Source organism: Macaca mulatta, chromosome 9 (assembly GCF_049350105.2).
Source record: "Macaca mulatta isolate MMU2019108-1 chromosome 9, T2T-MMU8v2.0, whole genome shotgun sequence".
Lineage (NCBI taxonomy): Eukaryota > Metazoa > Chordata > Mammalia > Primates > Cercopithecidae > Macaca > Macaca mulatta.
Window position 1 is genome coordinate 8,905,839 of NC_133414.1, and position 22,799 is coordinate 8,928,637.

Sequence of the window (22,799 nt, forward strand, 5' to 3'; positions counted from 1 at the left end):
GTCGATTTTTTGTTTGTTTGTTTAGTTCATACAGAATTTGGAATTCTAATCCATTTTTCATTTTGCATTACATAGAGGGAATTTCTCATATCATTAAGATTCTCTGAAAAATGTAACTTGAAATGTTTGTATAATTTTTATTATAAAATGAATAAGGTCATGTATTTACCATGCCTCTGCTGCTGCTCATTAAAGCTGTTTATATTATTTTTTCATCATGATAAGTAGCACTCTAGTCACGACTCTCAGTCAGAAATCCTACATCTCTGATGTCTCCTTAATGTAGAATCCCAGAAGTTCAATTATAGGATCAAAAATATGGGGACACAGTGGAGGTTCATGACTCCCCTGAAAACATGCTGTCTAGTCCGCTAGGCTGGTTTACTGGCAAGGCAGGAGAAAACATCTAAACCCTTTACACCTTTTTTCCATTTGATATTCAGAAAATAGTATCCTGGCCAGGTGTGGTGGCTCATGCCTGTGATCCCAACACTTTGGGAGGCCGAGGCGGGTGGATCACTTGAGCTCAGGAGTTCGAGACTAGCCTGGGCAACATGGTGAAACCCAGTCTCTACTAAAAATGCAAAAATTAGCCAGGTGTGGTGGCACATGCCTGTAATCCCAGCTACTCAGGAGGCTGAGGCAGGAGAATCGCTTGAACCCAGGAGGCGGAGGTTGCAGTGAGCTGAAATTGTACCACTGCACTCCAGCCTGGACAAAGAGCAAGACTCCGTCTCAAAGGAAAGAAAACAATAGTATCCTGCCAGTGTAATTTGCAATTCACCTGTTGATGCCTCTTTCGCTTCCTTCCCATATTTAAACTCTGTTGGTATCTGTGATGGATTTTTAAGAGACCTAGATTATTTTTTATCTCACAAAACTATTGCAAATATTTTTCCCAGTTTTCCTTTTCGTGGTTTCTTTTGACAAGAGAGAATGTTTTTCTTTGTCAACTTAGTCAGATCTATCAATTTGCTTTATTTCTTCCAAAACTTGTAAAACGTCTTCCCCTACCCTAAGATACCAGAAGTCTAACTTTTTTGGGATTTCAAGTTTTACATTCACTGTTTTAACATACAAGGAATTTACACTCATATTTTGTCAGTTGCACCTCTCAGTTCATCCTCCTCACAATTAAATAATCCACTCCTATCTCATTAGATGGTTATATCCTGCCTATCTTATCTTTTTTTTCTTTTTTTTTTTTTTTTGAGACAGAGTCTCGCTGTTTCACCCAGGCTGGAGTGCAGTGGTGTGATATCAGCTCACTCAACCTCCGCCTCCCAGTTCAAGTGATTCTCCTGCCTCAGCCTCCCGAGTAGCTGGGATTACAGGTGCATGTAACCACGCCTGGCTAATTTTTGCATTTTTAGTAGAGACGGCGTTTTGCCATGTTGGTCAGGCTGGTCTCGAACTCCTGACCTCAGGTGATCCAACTATCTCAGCCTCCCAAAGTGCTGGGATTACAGGCATGAGCCACCACGCCCAGCCTCATATATTACGTTTTTACACACACAGGGCTGTTTCAGTTCACCAAACTTTCCTTCAATAAGAAAAGTCGAAGGAACAGAAATGCTGTATACTGTTCACATACCCCTCTAGTTAAACAATAATTAAATTGGGGTCGTTTAAGGTAGGTTTGCAAAGGGACAACAGTAATTTTGTTTGCAGTCTCTAATAACTTTGTCGTCCCAGGCATTCTACTGTGAGGAGAACATATCTGAAAGGTAGAAATCACTGTGGCAGAGGCTGCTAACTCCACCACCCCTGCATCTGTCTTCTACTTTGTCTACAGTAAGGAGTAACTGGCTGATCAAAACAACATTGCCTGGCTTTCTTTGTGGTTAGATGAATTCAAGCAACTAAGTTCTGCTAATGGGAGGTGTATAGGATTCACGTGCTCAACTACATGGTAGAAGCGGCATGCCTTTGACCTCTGACCCCTAGACCTAGGATCACCCAGCTGACTGTCCCCACGAACGGCGAAGCAGAAGATACAGGGACTTGGTCCTGAGACTGCAAGGCTGTTCTGCCAGCTCCAGGCCACTACATCAGAGGAAAATAAGCCACTCTCTTCTCGATGCCACTCTAACTTTGGGTCGCGGATACACAGCCAATCCCAAATCCTAACAACTATTTCCCAGAAGTATTGTGGTCCCCCCCTTTTTTTTTTTCTTTAATTTGAGAAAGGGTCTCGCTCTCTCGCCCAGGCTGGAGTGCAGTGGTTCAATCTCGGCTCACTGCCTCCACCTCCTGGGTTCAAGTGATCCTCCCAACTCAGTCTCCCAAGTAGCTGGGATTACAGGGGCATGCCACCATGCTTGGTAGAGACGGCGTTTCACCATGTTGCCCAGGCTGGTCTCAAATTCGTGGGCTGAAGTGATCCACCCACCAGCACACCCAGTGAGATGATTTTTTATATTAGAGTTACATCCGCATATAATTTTGAAAGCCAAAGTCTATAAGGCCTGTGCATCGACACCCAGCCCCTAAAAAACAAACCCAGTCATCTCCTGCTTGGGGACAACTTTCGCTCTCTCAGCCTATTGTTCTGGCATTCCTCTCCACTCTCTGGGGAACATGCCACTTCCTCGTTCTTCCATATCTGTCATTATTAGGTGATGCCTACTGGTCACATGACCCCCACCCCCCCAACAACTCCCCAACACGCTCACCCCCCTGGCAGCTCCCACTGCGTCCTTAGGTCTCTGCAAACATGCCAAGAGTGATTACTTCTCCCATTGCACCTGACTTTCCCCATTATTAATAATGGTCTTGTTTACTCCAAGTCCTGAATTTTCTATGTATTTATCACCAATTCAAATCCAAATTTTTCATAAACTGTCTAAAGCACCTGTCCATAAATTGGGGTATATAGGTACTGTATTTATTTCATCTTGAAGTAATGTCTACCGGGGCCTTCTTTTCAGCTATAATCTACACGAACTGCTTCCCCGCCTGGGACAGCAGTGTTAGCCAGCAGTCTCGCCTCCCCTCCCTCTATCATATAGAGGGTCGCCTGTCTGCTTCCCTCTTAGTGTCTGGATCCTGATGAAGAAACACGCCCTCCAATAGATTCCTAAGAAAGGATTTACGTGGAAACTCTGGATGGGTGGCGTGTCTGTAACCTATTTTATTTCACCACTAGTTTAGGTGGGTAGAGAATTCTACGTTGGGCCCGGCACTGTGGCTCATGTCTGTGATCCCAGCACTTTGGGAGGCCGAGGTGGGTGATTACCTGAGGTCAGGAGTTCGAGACCAGTCTGGCCAACATAATGAAACCTCGTCTCTACTAAAAATGCAAAAGTTAGCCCAGCATGGTAGCACGCACCTGTAATCCCAGCTACTCGGGAGGCTGAGGGAGGAGATGTCTTTGAACCCGGGAGGCGGAGGCTGTGGTGAGCCGAGATCAGCCCACTCCACTCCAGCCTGGGTGACAGAGCAAGATGCCATCTTGGGGAAAAAAGAAAAAGAATTCTACGTTGGAAAACCATCCTCCCTCGGAATCTTGACGGTTTCCCTCCATGGCCGTCTGACTTCCATCGTTGAGGTGTCTGATGCTGTCCTAATTAGGGGACTTTTTGACATTCTGAAATCTCACAAGAATGTGCCTGGTGGCACCCTATTGGTGAGCGACTTCTTTCAAGATTGAAATTCAGGTTCTTCAGCTCTAGGATATTTTCTCAAATTATTGCTAATTTCCTCATCTCCATTTTCTCTTTCATTCTAAGGGTCATTCAAATGCTAGACTTCTTTCATTTCCTTAATTTTCCCCTTTACCTTCTATCACTTTATTTTGTTTAATCCACCATCTGGGATATTTCCTCAACTTTCTCTCTAACCCTTCCATTGAGTTTTACATTTTAATTTCTGAAAGCTCTTCTTCCTTTTTTTAATGCTCATAACAGTCTCTGTTTTCATACTATCCTGCTTGTTACGTGGATGTAAAATTTTCTATTATATCCCTGAGGCTATGAATGTTTTTTAGATTTTCTTCTCTCCTTCACAGACGTTATTTTTCTCTCTGTTAGCTCTGGTGTCTACTTTTATATTACTGCTTCCCTCAGTAGTCCAGTAATTCTTAGATATTTGCTGATGTTGCAGAGTAGGAAATTAAAAGGCTGACTGGGCCAGGTGAGATGGCTCACACGTGTAATCCCAGCACTTTGGGAGGCCAAGGCAGGCAGATCAGCTGAAATTAGGAGCTCGAGACCAGCCTGGCCAACATGGTGAAACCCTGCCTCTAATAAAAGTACAAAAATTAGCCAGGCGTGGTGGCGGGCACCTGTAATTCCAGCTACTAGGGAGGCTGAGGCAGGAGAATTGCTTGAACCCGGGAGAGGGAGGTTGTAGTGAACCGAGATTGTGCCACTGCACTACAGCCTGGGCGACAGAGCGCGATTCTGTCTCAAACAAAACAAAACAAAAGGCTGACTGGTATGTCTCGGTACATGGTGGAGGTTGTTAAATAGGGAAATCAATGTATAGAGATCTGGGGTTTCCAGGGAGGAAACCCCAACATTAGTGAGTTTAAGACTTTTCTCTTAGTTTGGTCAAATTACACAGAAAAGGACTTCTCAGTTTCCAGTACAGAAATGCTTACGGTTTCCCGCCTACTGTCCCTGATTTAGAATCCGGCATTCCAAACAGACACAATCCGTTTCTTCCCCAATATTAGGCAAATTTGGCTAGAAGAAAGATCTCCCTCTTAAAATCAAAGCAATAAAGATAAGTCCAGTTCCAATTTCAGCTTTCCAGTTATAAGAGTCAATAAATTCTCTCCTTCCCTTATGCTAATTCTAATAGAGCATTTTCCACTTCAATTTTGTCTTATTAGACACGAGAAATGTAAAACTATCATTGTAAAATTGGAGTCATCCAAACTCAAGTGAAAAAGTGAAACTTGAAACTGTGATAACAAAGCCATATAAGCATTAGAAATCAGTCTCATCTCCATTCATCGAGGCAGGCTCCCCAGGCTCAGGAAGGACTCACTACAGTGAAAGCCACCAATGACTCAGACCTTCCAAACTGATCTGCCTTCAAGACGTCCAAGAAAATGGCATTTGTGCTAAGTAATAACATACTCAACTTCAGGTTTATCAGTTGGCAAAGGGAAAGGGGTTACAGTTGATTTTTTGGTTTTTTGGGGTTTTTTTAATGATTCAGAAAAGATAATAATCTCCCAATGAAAATAAAACGTGAAGGTCTAAGCGAAATGCTTGCGAAATTCCAGACGTGCTGTAGCCGCCCTTGAAAATCGCTTAGCACGTCTAAATCACAGAGATAGCTGTCTCATTTCACACTCCAGGAATTTCAAAATGAGCACAGGCATCTATGCCGAGACCTTTCAAAATATTTCAATCAAAAGGGAAAAATCTCAAAGGATTCTGAAAGGAGGTACCACCAAATTTTGAGCCGAAATCTTGGTCTCTGAAAATCACTGCTTCCATGTTCCTAAGAAGCAACACACAACAGCCCAGAGTCGCAGCAGTACCAGGAAGAACCGCATCTGTAAACGGCTTTGAAGATGAAAAGCGGTGTTAAGTGCCAAGCGCTATTATCAACGCGAGCTTTCTTCTATTTATACTCGCCCTGTCACCCAGGTCACTCTGCTAATAATACCTAACTAAGTACATCTCTCCCCCACTCTCACCAACCAACTCACTGCCTTTCTAAGAACAGACAGGCCTTGCCTCATCCCATCATCAAGTGAGACGAGCTGATTGTTCGGGGCAGAAGTTCATCGTGTCATCCGCCATATGCTCAGAGCCTGATTTACCTTGATTAGGACAGCAATTTACTCACCATTTTTCAACAAGGCTTACATTGGTTTTCACTCAGAATAGATTGAAATCTGACACAAATTGCTGCCCTGGCATAAAAAAAAATGCTAATTTTTAAAATCAGATTCATGCCTCAATACTAGGAAATAAGATCTGTTGGGGATAACAGGCACTCGAGGAGTAAATACCTCCTATTCACACAATAGCATTCGGTGTCTTCTAATTCATGGTTTTTACTGTCACCGCTTAACCTCCCAATCAAACAGCATATATTGCCCCAGAGCATAAGGTGAACAAATCAGTTGTTCAAAAATGGGCATGTGCAAAGGAGAAAAACAACAGGTTTCCAAGTTAGTTGCTCAGGAGAAGAAAACAATCAAAGTGCACCATCTTGAAAGTAGGTTTATTTACTCTTTGCCAACAAATTTTTATTTACTATAAAGAAGGATGAGGTTTTGCAATACCCAGTTAAACACTGCTACACAACAGGTCTTTGCATCAAGGTACTTCTTGTACCAGAAATTTACACCCAAGCCACAAAGGTCATCCCCATCCTTCGCTAAGCAGAAGACTGAGTTTGGTCACAGGGCCTTTTTTCTTTTTTAATTTTTGTGGGTACATGGTGTAAATGGGGCCTTATTCAAAATGCAGCAGTTTTAGAATTAGCAGAGATGTAGTCGCACTGGATTCAAACCTATTGGACAAACCCTACATACAGGATTTCCCTGTCCCTTATAAATATTAAAAGGAATAAATTACAGCATCCCCCCAAGTTTGCAAAAGAGCTAAGTAAACCTTATATTCCCCAATAGATTTGTGTATTGCATTACATACAAATGCAGATAAGTCATTTTAAGTAGATCTTGTGTTGTCCATACCATCATGAGACTCAAACAGTAAAGAAACTTACAAGGAAGGCTTCTGTAAGTCAGACATGCATGGATAATGCCTAATTAGGGTGTAATTTTCTGGGTGGATTTTATGAACTGATTACTTCAAGCCAAACAAATGCAGAGCAATAATGCTTGAGAGGTGCCACGAAGTTCAAAATACCAAAAGAAGTTCTTCTCCTACTGTTAACCAAAATACCAATAATGAAGAGATGAGGAGTCCCAACCCCGTGAAGTTATCAGCCAGCGGGAAACCCTTGCCTGTGGAGCCCTGCATTCTAGTCGGAGATTCCTACAACTGGAGTATATAGATATCTCCTATCCACCAAGGTTTTTGGGTTTTGTTTTTTGTTTTTTGAGATGGAGTCTAGCTCTGTAGCCCAGGCTGGAGTGCGGTGGCACGATCTCAGCTCACTGCAACCTCTGCCTCCTGGGTTCAAGTGATTCTCCTGCCTCAGCCTCCTGAGTAGCTGGGATTATAGGCGTGTGCCACCACACCCAGCCAATTTTTTACTTTTAGTAGAGATGGGATTTCACCATGTTGGCCAGGCTGGTCTCAAACTCCTGACCTCAAGTGATCTGCCTGTCTCAGCCTCCCAAAGTGCTGGGATTACAGGCGTGAGCCACTGCACCTGGCCTATCCACCAAATTTTATAAATTATATCATTTAAGTGCATGAAGGAAGTTTACCAGAGTCTGCCTGAAAATCATTATGCAAAGTAAATAAAAACACTCTCACTTACTATGGTCAGTAAAGAACTCAAAAAATGTGCAGGACTGGCAGGAGGCCCGCGTCCATACAATAATGCCTTATCAGGCACCAGAATGTGGTCCTGGCCTTTAAGTGCCCCAAGCAACATTGTCCTCAGCTGTAAAAAGAAGGGACTGTCCTAGAAGCTTCCTCACTCTCATCTCCCATTCAAGCATGTCAGGGAAGGTAAGTTTCCACTCACCTTCCTTGTTATAATCAAGAGGATGTGGCAGGAGGAAATAATAGAGCATCCACTAGGATGGAACAGAGACTGAAAGAAGGGAATAGTCACCATGGTCTGAGCCACATCACAAAAGCTTTCATGAAAAAGGTGGATCCGAGCCGGGCCTGGAGACAACTGTGATGTCTGACAAGCTGGAGGAATGGGAGGTTCCTCCAGGCTAAGGGGGAGGCAGGGTGAGCTCTGCCTCTCTGGTCCCAGAGCCTGCACTGGGAAATGGGCAGGAGAACCTGAGAAATATGTAGTGGCCAGTTGACATGTGGCCCTGAGTGCCCAGCTAGCTATTTAAAGACCTAATCTCATCACTTGTCCAAGGCCACTGAGGTTCACAGCGGTAGAGGGAGGAAGAGGGAAGGAGGATTCTTTCTTTCTGCACTTTACAGCTCTCTAGGAAGCACACGGCACAGTTCGGTCAGTTTTAAAGGCAATGAATGACAAGAACCAAATCCCAAGCTTCGCCATAAACACTGTCTGTTACTGTACAAGGGCTATCTCCTCCAAGCAGCAGCGTGCAGGGCTGCGATGGTTATCTCTCATCCCAGGGTTGGCTATCTTTCAATAATCATCCCACAGAGGGTGCATTAGGGAGAAGGCAAGAAGAGAAAAAAACGCCAAATTGCCCCACAGCTGTTGGCTTCTATGAAGCTGATGGCATCCAGCGTTTGGCATCTCCTCACCTAAAGGCGGGGGGCACAGGCTTGGCAGGGATTAGCTCCTCCAGGGCATCAGGCCTCCCAGGCTCTTGAAAGCTGTCAGCTTCAACAGGAAACCCTGGCAGCTGCATTCCGTCGAACTTCTTTTCCTTTTTAATTAGCACAGGGACAGGAGAATGCTTCTCAGAAGAGCCTGTCTGGCTTGGGGCCTCCTCTGCTGCCTCTTCCACTGAGTCAGAAAAGTCCTCTCCTTGGAAAGCCCCAAGGATCTCACCAGCCACAGAACAAACCTCTCGAAAAGCATCCCCTCCGGCCAGGCGCGGTGGCTCACGCCTGTAATCCCAGCACTTTAGGAGGCTGAGGCGGGCGGATTACCTGAGGTCGGGAGTTCGAGACCAGCCTGGCCAACATGGTGAAACCCCGTCTGCACTAAAACTACAAAAATCAGCCAGGTGTGGTGGCACACGCCTGTAATCCCAGGTACTTGGGAGGCTGAGGCAGGAGAATTGCTTGAGCCCGGGAAACGGAGGTTGCAATGAGCCGAGATCGTGCCACCGCACTACAGTCTGGCCGGCAGAGTGAGACTCTCCCCTCCAAAGAGAGCCCGGGTGGTAAGTCTCTTAAGCACACACCTTTTTGCGCACTCGGGACCTTAAAAGCCTCCTTTGCGTTAGGTCAATGGGAAAATTAAGGCTGAGGCTGCAAGTGAGATGAGAAAACACCAAACATGTAGGATACAGACTACACCTCTCAACCATGATATTCATGTTGACTTTCTCTGAGCAAATACATCCAGGTCAAAGGACACACCAGGATTCAACCCACAACTTCCAGCACAAGGAGCTGGAGGAGTCATCTTATACCTCCTGTTTGTTTATAAATATAATTTGTGCTACGAAAGAACAATTGTGATTAAAGTATCTCCACAGGCAGATAAAGTTTAACTTAGGGAATTAAAACCAACGATGAAAGTAATTGACAAAAGAAGGAGGCTGCCCGGAAAGTAAATGTTGCCCTCTGATGTCCTCACGCATATTTATGACCTCTGTCCTCTGGTTCAGACATCGCCAGGGTGACGGGCTCAGGATAAACCCTGATCTTCCTACCCAAAACCTCCTTCCAAAGGCTCCTCTTTCCCACTTCTCTGTACTCAGGAAGGTGATCTCAGTCTCTCCCTGCAGGTGCAAATGCAAACACTACCGTAATCCAACCTAAATGTTGGCAGTGTGCTTTTCATTCTATGCCCTTGATTTTTCTGTGGCTAACTCCACAGCATGCCGTTCCATGGACATTTCTCCATGAGTTCCGCACAAGCCATGCATCTCATTCCAACGGAATACCGACTGTAGGCTATTTAGAACCGTCTCCCACGAATGTCTGTCTTTAATTGAAGAACTGCAACCTAAGCCACGTACCAATTGGTACCATTTATATCCGGTGACAGATACAATGCAGACAGGAGACAGAAAGCTCTTGCATTACCAGGGAGTAGTTCTGTTTAGTACACAGGCAAAATGGTGACTACTGAGTATATATACATAAATATATACATAAATACTGATGCATATAAATATATATCTAAATATATAAATATTTATATATAAAAAATACATATCTAAATATGTAACATTTAGATATATAAATATATATTTACATATCTAAATTTATATATATATAATTAGATATACATATATAAAGCCCACCTGGAAAGAAATGTCCTTCCCAATCTAGAGATGGGAAAAAAGAAAAGTGACTGCAAACACGAATGCTTCCTCTGCAGTTGTGAAGTGTGTACCTTGTAAAAGAGTCAGAGAGATTTTTCTCTAATAAAAAGATAGTATATTTGTCCCAACGCCAAAAGCTTAAGTAAACATGTCTTCCACCTCTTAAAGCAGGTTTTTAAACTATACTTGTGCCTAGTAAATATTCTATCCTGCCATCCATCGCAGGAAAAATCAAATATAGAGGAGGGTGAAGATGAAAGGGATTAGCCAGGGTCACACCAAAAGTCCTGAACCAGAAATGGGGTTTGCGAATTCCCAGGACTTGGTTCACTCTAACCATCCAACTATGCTTTATTTATAATACCTCAAATTTAGTGCACTTCCTAAAAATAATACCAACTGTGAAAATTCAGCCACTTCAATATGGCAAAATTTGACTTTTTCCCTGGCCCATTAAAAGAAGTGCAGTTAATTTCCACCAATATAGAGCAAGGGCCTTTGATTCTCCACCTTCATAGTCCCAGGCCAACAGTACCAGGGAAGGGGTCTAGAAGCAGCTGACAAGACTGAGGAGGCACAAAATGGTGTGTACCTGGGACTCACAAAAAGAGCAGCTGTTGTGTCTGTCTTCAGTTTTCTACATGAAAAGGAAATAATCCAATAAAAGACCAAAAACTGAAGTTCACTCTAAAAGACTGTTCTCTTCAGTGGCCAACACGGTTTGGAAGGGAAAATTCTAGCTCTCTTCCCCTAGCTTTCAATAGTGTCTTTTTCATTTCTACCAAGGACTTTTATTTAAAACATATTCTTACCTACATTCAGGGGGAGAAAACTGATTTATATTAAAATCAATTATTTTCTAACAAAGATGAAATTTCAGAAATGCAACACTTTTCAAATCTTAAATCGTCAGTTCATACGACAGGAAACAACATTCTGTCCTAACTAAGCATCTGCACTTATACATTTAAAAACAGTAATGTAAGCATCCTTGAAAAGCTCTGCTCTCCTGCAACCATCTGAACTAAATCCAAAAAGAGAATGATTTAGTCTTACTCCATTTCAAAATTAACTACTAAACACAAACCCTATTAGAATGACCCTGTATAACCTCTCCAAAGACTCAATTTCCAAATCAATGAAATAAATAAAACAACCCCCACCTATAAAAATTAAATAAGTGAATGGTTTAAAGTGCAAGGCAAGACCAGGAATGGTGGCTCACGCCTGTAATCCCAGCACTTTGGGAGGCTGAGGCGGGAGGATCACTTGAGGTCAGGAGTTCAAGACCAGCCTGGCCAACATGGTGAAACCCCATCTCCACTAAAAACATAAAATTAGCTGGGCATGGTGGTGTGCACCTGTAGTCCCTGCTACCTGGGAGGCTGAGGTAGGAGAATCACTTGAACCCAGGAGCCAGAGGTTGCAATGAGCTGAGATCGCACCACTGTACTCCAGCCTGGATGACAGAGCCAAAGTCCGTCTCAAAATAAGCAAATAAATAAAAATAAATAAAGTGCTATGCAAGTATCTCACACACAGTAGTAAGCAATCAAAAGGGAGCAGTTACAATCTTAAGACAACAGGTAAGACTAGGATTTCAAATAACTCTCTCTCCTGCTGGCTGGCGCTCTGGGCAAGTAACTCAAGCTATCTAAAGTCCGTCTCCTCTGTAAAAGGAGGACAACAAAACTCTCCTAAAATAGATGAAATATAAATATGAAGCAATAAGAAGAGTTGCTGGCCAACAGCAGATATTTAAATAAGCAGCTTTTTTTAATTTTATTTTTAAAAGTATTGGAAGGACTGGATTGGAATACTTGTAACACAAACAAATGATACATGCTTGAGGTGATGGATCCCAATGACTCTAATTTGCTCATCCCACACTGTACGCTTGTATCAAAATATCACATGCACTCCATACACATGTACCATTAGTATGTATCCATAAAAGCTTTTTAAAAATCTAAAAATATTTTTAAATAAAGAGTATTTGGAGTAAAGAGGTAATTTCACATCAGATTAATTCACAATCCTTTCACTGCTAAATCTCTAGACCGACAGTCCAAATGTCCCATTCCTTGTAGGTGTTCATTTAAGTTATATTTAAAACAAGACTTTGTAGGAACTTAGAGTTGGAATTTCACACTCTTGTATCATTCCTTAAAGTGATTCCATTCATATATTACTGTTGATTGAAATGGAGGGGAAAAAACCAACTTGCCAAGTTTGGCAGAAAGCAGGGAAGGCATACCTTAACATCTGTTTATAAGACATCTTTTTCTTGGCCAATAAAACTACAGGGAAAAATTCACAAGATGAAAGCCTGCCCCTTCTCCCACACGTCCCACACCTCCATACACTTCTTGTCTCATCACAGTTGCTAACGTTATTTGTCCTACTTTGCAGAAGTCACCAAATGCTTTAGCAAGCCCTGGATCTATCAAAATGTGTCATTTTTGCTTCTCAGAAAATGAGAAAGGAATGAAACAGAGAAACACAATGGATTCTTTCTTTAATCAATGTCAAAAACACACATGAATGGAAGCCTAGACGTGCCATCTCATCAATAACGTGAGGGACCCTAACCATCAGTGCATGGTTGACATATTATCACTTTTGCTTTTTAAAATTTACTACAGGCCAACCAGATGGGAAGTGTTAAGGTGGCATCTTTTCAACAGCACAGTGATGAACTGATCATGCAAAACCAATCCTGAAGGATTTTACTTGGAAACCTTACATGAATCACGTGACACGTTCTTTCTTATACTGAAAGTTCTAAGCAGACTATCTTCCCTTCCTTACAACACAGTCTTGTAAACATCTTATTTACACTTGACTTAAACACAGCCAACACTTGTTTTAGCCGACAAGAGTATTTTTCTAAGGAATTGTCCCAGAAACTTTTAGTCTAACAAAGAGAGGAAGTACTGCCCAGCGGCCAAACCTAAACCCTAGGAACGAAAAACCTTGAACTTCAGAGTGGACGCTCTCACTCACTTGCTGGCTACCAGAAGGCTGCAGTCATCATCCATATCATAAACACGGACCCAGGAGGTCCAAGCACCCTCCTGTCTGGAATGGTGGGGTACACTGTGCTATCTGGAAGAGTCTCTTTGAGCCTGGAAATTATTAGAACAAGATGACGTCAGGTGTTTCCTCACTGCTTGTATTCAAAGGCACACTGCTCTAACCCAGTCCATAGCTTTATGGGGTTATGTGGGAAGGCCACATACGTATAAGCCTCCATCTTCTCTACCCTTCACCTTTTCCAGAACACAAATGAAAACATGACCCCATGTGGAGCTTACCTCACTTAACAACAGTACTTTACTCAGCAGCAGGGCCCACAGCGCAGCTGCTGCCTTCACAAGCACCGTTGCCCATGGATGTTACCTAAGGCCAGTCATGTTTTCACCCTTCTTTAGGGGAACATGAGTATGAACGAGGAATCTCTTGGGCCTATCTGCATAGATGTACTGAATCACAGATGTATTTTTCCCAGATAGAAGCACAGAGATCTTTGAGTGAGATTCCAGGCCAGCAATTTTATTTTGTAGATAAGGACATTGAGGCTGAGAAAGGTGACTCACTTGTCCCAGATCCCACAGCTGAACAGAACCATCTCCACCTAGACACTAGGCCTGATTACCCCTCTCTCTCTCTCTTTCTCTCTCTCTCTCTCTCCCCCCTTACCAGCTAGTGTCCACAGATCCTGGATCACCAAACTGAATACACACATTGACTTCCTGGTTTGTTGTGATATATAATTTCCCAACATCTTTTTTTTTTTTTTTTAATTTGTAGGATGGGGGCAATAAGTTGCTGCTGAGGTAACATAGATGTAAGAATGGTTAGAAAAACCACAAAATGCATCCTGAATTACAGGTCCCAATGTCATTTTGGTACAAAAATGTTTATGAGTTCTTACTTTAGAGCACGGTAAAATTTCCTTCTGACCACTGCACCCATGAACCTCAAAAGTTCAGAGTAATAAAATACAAAGAGAGAAATGTCCAACCCAAGTATACTAGAACTGTAGGTCATTCAAATCCCACAGTGAACTCTTTTTGTTCAAATTATTAAAAAAAAAAAAAAAAAAGAAAACTCTGATAATCTGACAAAAATTTTTAGGCATAAGTGTAGGGCCTGGAGAGAGTAAATTTCCTTTATGGACTTTTTATATCCCCAAAACATCGTGTATCAATAAAATGGAACCTCATTTTTTTACTATTCAAAGCAATGCTTCCATCACTCACTATTTCCTCTTAAATGTGGGAGTCCTTTGGGGGCAGTGTTGAAAAAAAAAATGCCACCTTACCTAGAGTGGGCAGCAATGGAAAATGGACACGTTTAGTACTCCCAGGAAAGCTTTATGATGAAAACAAAACAGGGAAGAGTCAGGAACCGTTTCTGGCTTTTTTAAAGTCTTGACTTTAAGTCAAGAATCGTGAAGCCAGTTATTTATAACAAGCAATGTTTAAAAAAAAAAAAAAGTCTATAATGTCTGCAAGAACACAGGAAGAGGAAAAACTCTGCGATGTATTACTCCCATCATTACTGAAACGCATCTGCCAGCAGGACCTGCTGTTTGAGGTTCAGGATGGATGTATCCCAAGGGGAAATGAGAAACAGTTCCCGCCTAGAGGCCTCCACCGGCACTTCTAGAGCAACACACATCAAAACAGAGTGGTTGACCACTCTCTATTCCAGGATGGGGGTTGCCAGAGCCCCTGCCGCGGGACAGTGTTCTGCACTAGCCCAGGAACGGATCCTGCAAACAGTAAACTCTTTAGTGGGGACCTGGACGGTTGGCAGAGGGGGGACATGCCTGGGTGTCTCCCACTCTCTTGCAGGCAGGCAGCTTGGTCCCAGCAAGAGCAAAGATAAGATCTGATAGAGTATTTATTTATGGAGGGGAGAAAGCAGAGTGTGTGCAAATTTAATGCTTAGTAGGGAAAAAGTAGCAGACCTCGTATCTTCAGGGAGGGCCTAGGGAACAATTCCTTCTGAGCAACAAGGCTTCTCCCCTCCCCCAACCCACTTACCCCTCAACTCCCTCCCCACCCCCAACAGCCTCCCCAGGAAACGAGGCCACATTTAAGTCTGTTTTTTCCTTTTCTGCGACCTGGTGGAACCTGGGTCCATTCCCTTGGTGCAGACACGCTAGTGGGTCTCCCAGTTCCCTTCTCTATGGTGCAAGAGTGGCGGGGGGACGGAGAGTGGCGGGCAGCGGCAACAGAGCCAGATCCAAGAGGGGTCGGCCTCGTCTAAACTGGTTTCCCACCAATGGCCTCGGATCAGCAGCGGCTGCGCCGCGGGAACCCTCAGGACGCGGCTGGGGTTGGCGCGCGAGGCCCTGGAACCCCAAACCCGGCTCGGTTCGGCAAGGTTTAGGGAAACAAGGCAGAGAACGCTGGGATGGGCGAGAAGTCGGGCAGCCGATCGTCAGGGTCACGAGCTTCGCCCTGCCTTCTCGGAATCCCAACTTTAAAAGCCCAAAGATCCTGAAAATTCCGAAAGCGAAACTGCGAGCTGGTCTCCAGAAGTTTGGGAACGGTCTCCCAGGCTTTCCGGCCTCGTCCTGGGATTCTCGGACACCACAAACGCCATCAAGCACGAGCACCGGAGTCCATGGCTATTGACCCGCATGGCCCGGATCCGCGTCCCCGGGAACTACCTCGGCTTTTCGCGCATCCAGCTCCCCAGGCCCAGCTACTGGTGCGCCCCGAGCCCCTGGGTGCCAGAGCGGTGGTCGGCCGGGCTCCTGCCCCGTCTCGGCTCCTCCCTTCTCCCCACCAAAAGGAAAAACTTGGGCCCTTCGAGAATCCTGTGGAATGTTCTTTGTAATCAACTGTACATCCGCTTCCACGGCACGGCCCCGTGCAAAATCCCGGGTTTCGGGGCGTTGGAGTAAATTGTGCGCTTGTCAGCGGCGACGTCAGGAGGACAAGGGGAGGGGTTCGCCGCTGAAACTGCAGCTTCGCAGCACAGAGCCATTTTAGGCTGCTCCCATCTCGCGGGGCCCATAGGAAAGCCGGCCCCAGGAGGGCGCGCCCAAGCGCAGGCTGGAGGAGCCATGGACGCGTCCTGGCCAGCGCGTCGCCATCGCTCAGCCTCGCCGCCCAGGTGGGAGGGGTCACCTGCCGCGAGGTCTCCAAGCTAGTGCCGCTTGCTCCCGGCCCCCACCCACCGACAGCACGGCGTCCGAGGGACCCTGTCCAGTCTCGCTCTGCGCTCCTGCAAACCACGTTGCTGCGCTAACTACAGACCTGGCCAACATGTCTTTGTAACCTTATCATTTAAAAACGCCTCCAGGCACCTGGCCGCTGCCAGATCAGGTTCGCGGGCCCGGAGGAGGTCCTCCCACCTGCCCATGCCAGCCCCGGGGACCGTGCACGGCCGCCGTGTGGCCCCCGCCCACGAGGTCCCTCGGGCAGGCACCGCCGCGCGACCTCTGTTCAGCGGCCGCGTCCTGGCCACGGGCGACCCCTGTCGGGAACCCCTGTTCCCGGCTAAGCTGCGTTCCCGCATTCCGGTGGCTCTCACCCGAGCTCGCGTGTGCTGGCTTTCCCTCCGGCTCCTCTGCCTGACTCCAATTTTGTCTCCAAACTCCACTCCCAGATCCTCCCCGCCCCGGAACGCCGACCTTTCCCTCACACTTCGCCGCCCACTCACATCCCCTGGCGACCGCCCGGCCTCCGTGCCAGCCAAGACAAGAAGACGCCCCTCTCCGATGCGCCGAGAAGGTTCCTAAGCAGAGCAAGGGACAATTTTTTCTCAAACCGCTGTCCCCATCCCCCACCTTCCCTAGAGCGCGAAACCCAAAAGTAAGAAAGGCAACCCCTCGCCTCGACCTTACGTGCTTGTCTGCCGAGATCCGCATGCTCCCGCCCTTCTGTCCCACACCACAACCACCGCCACCACCACTTTGGTCTTCTCCAAGCCTCGGTCCCGGTCCCCCACCTCCCACCCCAGCGCGGCGGTGGAGGAAAGCAGGAGCCCACCATTAAGTGCAACGCGCCCCCTGCACACACGAAATCCGGCTGGCGTCTGCAGCCCGATTGCACCCAATACCCAGGACAGTTAGTCCTTTTAATAAGCACCTCCTCGCCCCACCTACTCGCGGATCTACCCGCGCAGGAGCCAGCACACACGAGGCGAGGGCTAGCTCGTCTCCTAGAAAGCCAAAATAAATCACTCTCTCTGCCCTCATGTATTTTGCACCACGTGTCCGCAGTTTGTCACGTCAAATCATGGCAGGGTCTGGTTCCAAGACGCACACACACATTCGGGGCGGTTCTCTTTGACACACACACCCAAAAAAACTGCGCACACACAGGCCTGCACACTAATCCACAGGCACACACGACAGTTGCGTTTCGGTGCCCTGGTCCGGGCCAGCGGCACCTCTCCATCCTTTCCCCCCAGCAATGGACTTGACACACAGACTCTAACCACGGAAAAAAAAAATGCAGCCCATTCCTTCTTTTTTGCCCCACTTAATTCGCTAAAGCGCTTCCTGGGGTAGCCAAAGAGAGTCGAAACTAAGGGGTGGAAACTTCAGCTGGGTTTTTTCCCACCTCAAAACCTTTATTTTCAGTTTTTAAAAGCCACCTTAGCCCGCCATATTGAAACTGGCACGGTTTCTAAAGACTCCGTCCCCGCAGTTGCGCTTCCAAGAAAACACGAGTACGGATCAGGCTCTGGATGTGCGCCGGCCACCAAGAATCAGCCACTTCCCACCCTCCAGGATCCCCCAGCTCCCGCCAGCCCCCTCCCACCGCCCTGGGTCAAAATCAATAAATACATCTAGCAGTTCCTACAGTTGCATTTTGGCGGATTTCTGCAAAACACACACACACACGCATATTAAAAAATAAACTCCAGAACCAGCTCAAGTCAGTAATTTTGAAAGGGGGTCGGATAAGAGGAGACAACCGGAAAGCCCCCAAGTGACAGGATATTACTTTAAAGACAAAAAAAAATGAACAAAAAGACCATCCTCGCTGGAGCTCGCTCCAAAACTACTACTGCCCATTTCATTTCAGTTGCTTAGGCAAATGTTTCCAAGGGGGCGATTCGGAATGTCTGCACGATTTTTTACCCCCATGCCTGTCTCCGATTCCCCGTCCTCACCATCTTTTTCTCCCACCCAAACCAAAAGAAAGGGGAGACCCCAGCGCGGAGGAGACGCGGGAGCGCGGGGTAGGTAGCAGCGGCGGCTGCGTCGCTAAAATGAGTGCAGAAACGAGAGAGGTGGGCGGCGGGAGGGGACAGGCTGAGCCCGGGGGAGGAGGACACTTTGCAACTCCGGACGGACTCCCGCACGACCCGGCTTTTCCGAGCCCGGAGACGCAGGCGAAGGGGACCCGGGAAGCAAAAAATGACAACCTGGAGCGCACAGAGGAGTTTGAGGCTTCGCTCAAGTACAGTCGCTTTCTTCTCCTGCCCTTCTCTTTCGCTCCCCTGCACCCTCCCCAGCCTTCCCCCACCCCCCACCTCCAGCCCCGGCTCGCTCGGGCTTCCTTTTCTTTTTTTTCCTAGGCTGGAAAAAGCCCCTGACCGGCGCACTCAACCTGCGGGCCGGAGGGCTGCTGGGCGCCGGGGACAGCAGCCGGCGCAGCGTCCTACCTGGTGAAGTTCGTCGTGCCCTCGGCGTGGACCCAGGACCCGGGCGCCGCCCGGGAGGGCGCCGGCCTCGCTGGTTCGCCCGCCCTTGCCCGCTCGCTCCCTGCCCGCCGCCTCCCTCGCGCGCCCGCTCCGGTCCTCAGGCTCCCACTACAGCTCATTCCAATATGGCATCCTCTCTGTGCGCATGCTCGGCGCTTTTTTTTTTTTTTTTTAAGATTGTGTGTGTGTGTGTGTGTGTGTGCGCGCGCGCGCGTGCAGCGAACTCCTTCAACGACCTTTTCCAGCGCTTGCAAAATTTCTTAAGCCAATTAGCCTGCCGGACATGATCGGCTCCTTCCTCCGCCCGCGCCGCGCCAACCCCCCGGCGCCTAAGCGGGCGGGTACCCCCAGGACCCTGGTACCTTCCACGCCCAAGCGGCCCCCTCCCCGCCGCGCTCCCCTTCCTCCTTTTTGTGAGCTCCCTCCATACATGATCTGCAGAAAGTTCCCATCACGGGCGTTTCCGCACACCTCTCCACAGGACAACTGGGCAAACTCCGCGTTTCCCTGGCCGCGGTTCGTGCGCTGGGTTTCCAATGGCTCAGCCGACCGTGTGCACAAACTTGCGCTTTATCCGCCGGGGATCGCTGGGAGCGGAGAGAAATTCAATCCCCAGGGCAACCTTGGCCCCGCCCGCCCCACCCCACCCTGCGCTTAAACAGAGCCTTTTCTTGAAGCTGCGAAAATTTCCAGGCCCCTTGGGCAGGGTTGGAGGGGCCGAGGAGAGCTATTCGAGGGAAAGATGCCCCGAGGGGCAGGAAATTAAGTTGGGGCTTCCCGGGCTAGCTGCCAGGTAGCCGTGCCCGCCACGGCGTCTCATGAGGCGCCTGGCTAGTCCGGTCCTCAGGGCGGGAAAAGAAACGTCGCTCGCGCCCCAGCAAAACGTGGCCCTCGGCGGTCCGTTGGAGAGCTCCAGCGGCCGTGAACCCCGGACAGGGTTGGACGTCTGCGGGGCCCGCGGGCACTTTGTGCGGCGCGCCTGGGGAGGAACGCGGAGCTCCCCGGGCCTTAGGAGCAAGGATGCGCAGAGTCCGAACGAAACGTCCCCAGTGCGGAAAAGAGGGTGACGCCCTGGTAGCAAGACCAAGAGCTTCCGAAGAACGCTGCGCCCTTAACTAGGGGGCCTTGAAGAGATGCCGGTGTGGGCCTGCGTTGTGTATTTCTGCGAAATAGCGAATGGACACGTTTGCTCAGGGTTTTTATGGTTGCCAAAAGGGGCAAAATTCCTCAGTCCCCCAACTCTGTCCCATGAATCCTTCTCACAGTACCCCTCTCCAGGGGGCCAAGAGGTCCTCCAGGTTCCCGTGGGTTCGCAGCTCCACCCGCCCTTCCTCGCCCTGCATCCCTAAGGAGAGGTGTCCGCTCTGAAGGGCTAGGGGCCGGCCAGGGAGTGAGGGGACCCGGGCTGACCGCGCGCGGTACGAGCAGGGGTCCTCAGGCGGGCCCTCTCCTGGACTGTGGCGCCAGAGCTGATCTAGAAGAAATACAGAGGGACGTGCCGGGAAGCCGCTGTCGCCTAACCGCGACCCTGGAGAGCGCCCCTCCACCCAAAGGATCGGCGGAGCTGAGAGATCCAGGGCGGGCGTCCGCAGCCGTGAGGCCCCCTGCGCCCCCAGTATGGGAAAATCCTGCCTCCTTACACCTTGGAGAACGCTGGGCAACGACTAAAGCTCCTTCCGCCGGCCTGTCACTCCAGGTGACATAGGAGCCACGTGAGACCCAGAAGGGTCCAGCGACTCGCCGTGCGGCGCACTTTAAACTCTAGCCTGAGTCTGCGACCCCTCCAGCTCTCCAGTCCCCAGCTGTTGGGGACAGCAAGCCGGAGCCCTGGCCTCTTTGCCCTGAGACTCCTCAAACCAACCGAACCGGGCGCATTAACCCTCTCGCCTGCACCCCGCCGCCTCGCCGTTGAGCCCCAAGGCGGCTCCAGGTGGAACCTGCTGGACTGACTGCGGCGTCCAGGAATCTGGAGTGTGGGCTCTGGACACTCTCCACGGTTCTGGCTCCGGGTCTCAACACCCAAGTCACCTCTTCTGGCTCCTTCACTACACTGCGGGGCCCGTGGGGAGGGAGGGGCCGGCACACCCCTCGGCCCACCACTGTCCTGGAGGGGTCCCCACCCTGTGCACTGCTGAAGCTCAGGGCGCGCCGCGGCAGGAATGGCCCCGAGTGCGGATCCCCTGCCCTAAGCCTCCCGCTCTTGGCCCGCGCTGCGCCTACCCAGTGGCCCTGGCTCCACAGGGCCACAGCGGCGGCACCCTCCCACGTGCGTCCCAGACCGCGCGGCCTAGCTTAGCTCCCGGGAGCCGACAGCGCTTGCCCAGGTGCCAGCGCAGGGCTTCCCGGCGGCTTGGGGTCGGTGGGGCGGTGGGGGGCGGCGGGGGAAGAACGCAATTTCCTTCTGCACGAGTCTTGGAGACGTGAGCTGCAGCCAGCCACCGCGCTCTCTCCAGGCTTGTTTACCAGTTTTAAGTCATTATTGTGCACGAAACATTGTTTCATCCAAATAAAAGCAAATGTAACAGAACACCTGATCCCAAACGGTGTATGACTGTGTGTTCATTATCTTACCTGGTTACTCCGAAGGAGTTGAATTTTTTTAATGTTTTGGGTACGTAGACCCCGTATGACTTTGCTCCTGGATCCACAAAATGGTGATTTTGGGGGAGGGTTACCTATCGTGATTAAGAAATATAATCAGGAAGTCGCAGCACACAATGGTGGCATTGTTATTGTAAAAAAAAAAAAAAAAAAAAAAAAAAAAAAAAACAAAAAAAAAAACTCCTTTCCCTCCTACTTTTGTGTTGCTTTTTGCACGTGACTTTTTGAAGATTCCTTGATTTTCTTTTCTGCAACCGACCTCCATTCTCTTTTATCCAAGGGCACCAATGAGGCAAATGAAAATTGGTTAGGAGATTCCCTGAGGCAATTAAAGTGGCCCCTTCATCCCACTTCAATACCTTTCAACTTTCATTTTTATTTCAGAACCAGACACTTTAGGGATATAGGTACCCAGATGTAGGTTGCACCCTAAATCAATTAAAGATAGGAAAAAATTCCACACAGTCAGCAAAGCATAAAGCGCTGACAAAAATTGTGACTGCTTTTTTTAAGTAGAGAAGGCTTATGCACTCCAACTCAAACAGGGTCATGAAAATCTCATTATCAACACAAGACTTTTTATCTATATTGTTAATATTTACTAAAAATCTTGACAAAAATAAGCCTTTGGTCACACTAACTATAGATGTTATTTCATTCCTAAACTTTGTTTAAGCCATGAATTTCATCACTCTACAGATCAAGTTGGGACTTTGGAATTCTTTAACATAAATGAGGCGAATTGGTTAATTGTAAAATATTTAGATGCTATTCTATTTGTCTAATGATACAGCACAAATTAGAAATATAACAATTGAAAAGTTTTCATCTCATTTTCTGTGTATTCCTAAGTATTACATCACAAAAACTATTGCAGAGGAGTTTGAAAAATTATATGTGTACTATTTATTTTCTTTATATTTAGGACATGTGATTACTTAAATCCTGTTGCATTAGTCGTACCCAAGAAAAATGTTCAATTTATTCATACCTATTCCATGTTTAAGTTATCACTTCCCACTGGGAAAAGGAAATGAACCAAAGAAAACAGATGATAAACCATTATCCTTTCTTAATATAGAGACTGTCTAATGAACTATTAGACATACTAGCTTAACAGGAAAGCCGAAGGAGGAAAAAAGGAGGCCAGAACCAAATATTTGAAGAATTTGTACAACCTTCTCTTTACTAGAGCCTTTAAACCAAAACTTGTTTTTTTAGGCTACATAAGATAGTATTTTTCCATCAGCCTCCTAAGGTCACAAAGAGTAAATCTAAATACATTCTCTCTTTTTATTGTTTCACCTTTTTTCCTTATCTTCTATCCCCAATTAAAGCACTTAATGGCTAATGTATTGGGAGCCCAATGACCTCAGTCACTGCTTCATCACTAGTTATCTGTGTGACCTCTGTAAATCCAGTGACCTCTCTGAGCCATTCTTTCCTCTTGGGTAAAATGAGGGGATTGGACTAG

General features: G+C 47.4%; 1 protein-coding gene and 1 long non-coding RNA gene across 5 annotated transcripts in view; one reads left to right on the forward strand and one right to left on the reverse strand.

The window, feature by feature from the left end:
- SFMBT2 (Scm like with four mbt domains 2) overlaps positions 1 to 18,851 on the reverse strand; it is a 250,410-nt gene extending 231,559 nt beyond the window's left edge. For 2 of the 4 annotated variants that reach the window (XM_077945707.1, XM_028825950.2), the window contains exon 1: positions 18,686 to 18,851. The gene's annotated coding sequence lies outside the window, so the exon portion shown is untranslated. Of the gene's footprint in view, positions 1 to 16,600; positions 16,695 to 18,685 lie in introns of those variants that run through there. The other 2 variants (XM_028825951.2, XM_077945708.1) reach the window with 2 other exon arrangements.
- On the forward strand, positions 18,229 to 21,265 carry LOC144331070 (uncharacterized). Its single transcript, XR_013397915.1, has 2 exons — positions 18,229 to 18,480; positions 18,599 to 21,265. It is a non-coding gene; the product is annotated as an uncharacterized LOC144331070 (long non-coding RNA).
- The last annotated feature ends 1,534 nt before the right edge of the window (positions 21,266 to 22,799 follow it).